At 56.1% G+C, this 2500-nt stretch overlaps 1 non-coding gene across 1 annotated transcript in view; it reads right to left on the bottom strand.

Moving 5' to 3' along the window:
• Window positions 1-616, bottom strand: part of LOC126197089 (small subunit ribosomal RNA) — a 1909-nt gene extending 1293 nt beyond the window's left edge. Inside the window, exon 1 of the ribosomal RNA XR_007539491.1 lies at window positions 1-616. This exon is cut by the window's left edge and continues 1293 nt beyond it. This is a non-coding gene — a ribosomal RNA (small subunit ribosomal RNA).
• Between the last annotated feature and the right edge of the window lie 1884 nt (window positions 617-2500).

Here is a 2500-nt window from a genome sequence, read left to right as displayed (position 1 = left end):
ACGCTATTGGAGCTGGAATTACCGCGGCTGCTGGCACCAGACTTGCCCTCCAATAGATACTCGTTAAAGGATTTAAAGTGTACTCATTCCGATTACGGGGCCTCGGATGAGTCCCGTATCGTTATTTTTCGTCACTACCTCCCCGTGCCGGGAGTGGGTAATTTGCGCGCCTGCTGCCTTCCTTGGATGTGGTAGCCGTTTCTCAGGCTCCCTCTCCGGAATCGAACCCTGATTCCCCGTTACCCGTTACAACCATGGTAGGCGCAGAACCTACCATCGACAGTTGATAAGGCAGACATTTGAAAGATGCGTCGCCGGTACGAGGACCGTGCGATCAGCCCAAAGTTATTCAGAGTCACCAAGGCAAACGGACCGGACGAGCCGACCGATTGGTTTTGATCTAATAAAAGCGTCCCTTCCATCTCTGGTCGGGACTCTGTTTGCATGTATTAGCTCTAGAATTACCACAGTTATCCAAGTAACGTGGGTACGATCTAAGGAACCATAACTGATTTAATGAGCCATTCGCGGTTTCACCTTAATGCGGCTTGTACTGAGACATGCATGGCTTAATCTTTGAGACAAGCATATGACTACTGGCAGGATCAACCAGGGAGCTGCGTCAACTAGAGCTGAGCAGCCGGCCGCCCGGGAGTGTGTCCCGGGGGCCCGCGCGAACACGCAAGCGTCCGCTCAATTATTCTGCAAACAGGAGGAGGCAGAGCTCCCCTGCACGATACACCTCGAAACCCTCTCAGGTCCCGGCGGCGCGCAGCGCCGTCCTAAGTACTTGGTCGGGTTCGAGAGAGGCGCAATCGCCCGGAGTTAGGCGAGTAGACGCTTTCAGTGCGACCACCCGTGCTCCCAACGGAGCTTGCCGCTGCCGACAGAGGCCCGGGAGCGTGCTGTCGTGGTGTTGCCGGCGGGAGACAACACGCGGCCACAAACAGTGACCGGGCAGCTCCAACGCCAGCGCCACAGAGGGGCAGAGCCCCACTTGGGTGCCAAAGCGAACTCTCCCAGCACAGCGCACGCGCCAACACATCCGCACAGCTGCGATACAAACCACCTGCGAGAACCGCGGGGGCGACCGAGCAGCAGACGGCGTCGCGGCGCCGAGTGCCGGGCGGCGGCGCATCCTCAACGCACACAGTCCTCAATCGGACCAGCACACTGCAGATGTCCACCGCGCTTCGCACCGGGCCCGCGAGGACCCACTTTGGCCGCACGGCGCCGCGCGCTGGGTGCGCCGGCGCGCAGCTGCGCCGCCTGCCGCGCCAGTCGGCCGGCGCGCCTGCCACTGGGCGCCCCCACCAGGCGGCTGTAGCGCGTGCGCCCACGCAGCGCGCGGCCAGCACGCCGGGCGCTGCCCCCGCAACGGCCGGGGACGGTCCCACCCAGCCACCGCCGCGTATCGCTTCATACCCACATGCCCACTCACGTTCGTGGGTATGACGGGTGTCGCTGAAGCAACCGGTTAATAGCTGTACCGATCGTCGCTATCAACGATTCACCTGCAGCGTGAACAACCGCTCAACAACGGATTTCCAGTTCATTTGCGTAACGTGGGCAGCAAACGTAGACGTCCATCTACATTTGCTAATTCAACGAGTCTTGCATGCCTGGCTGTTAAGTGTCACGACACGCTACATCAGCACACATACACGCTGCGACGTGTGCAGGAGAGAACACGTGAAAGATGGCCCGCGTACGTATGCGAATGCCATTGCACAGCTGCGAAGCTGATTAAACACGCAAACACCTGACCGACGAGCTAGAGGAGACAGGGAGGGGGGGGGCGATATACATCCTATAGCAGTACACATTACAGTGGATAGCGGGACCATGTGGAAAGAACGCAACACTCGCAACATGTTGTGAGGGTACGCACCGTAACATGAAACAATACGCAGGACACCAGAGAGTGCGTGCGCTGATCTATGTTGAGAGGGTTGCGATTCGGCAACGCTACATGAATTTCTCGATTCATATAACAATTAAGAGGGCAGGTTCAGGCCCAACATAGGTTAGGTTAAGGCCCAACATAGGTTAGGTTAAGGCCCAACATAGGTTAGGTTAAGGCCCAACATAGGTTAGGTTAAGGCCCAACATAGGTTAGGTTAAGGCCCAACATAGGTTAGGTTAAGGCCCAACATAGGTTAGGTTAAGGCCCAACATAGGTTAGGTTAAGGCCCAACATAGGTTAGGTTAAGGCCCAACATAGGTTAGGTTAAGGCCCAACATAGGTTAGGTTAAGGCCCAACATAGGTTAGGTTAAGGCCCAACATAGGTTAGGTTAAGGCCCAACATAGGTTAGGTTAAGGCCCAACATAGGTTAGGTTAAGGCGCAACATAGGTTAGGTTAAGGCGCAACATAGGTTAGGTTAAGGCGCAACATAGGTTAGGTTAAGGCGCAACATAGGTTAGGTTAAGGCGCAACATAGGTTAGGTTAAGGCGCAACATAGGTTAGGTTAAGGCGCAACATAGGTTAGGTTAAGG

Source organism: Schistocerca nitens, chromosome 7, assembly GCF_023898315.1.
Source record: "Schistocerca nitens isolate TAMUIC-IGC-003100 chromosome 7, iqSchNite1.1, whole genome shotgun sequence".
Classification (NCBI taxonomy): Eukaryota; Metazoa; Arthropoda; class Insecta; order Orthoptera; family Acrididae; genus Schistocerca; species Schistocerca nitens.
This window is presented reverse-complemented; position numbering and strand designations above follow the sequence as displayed.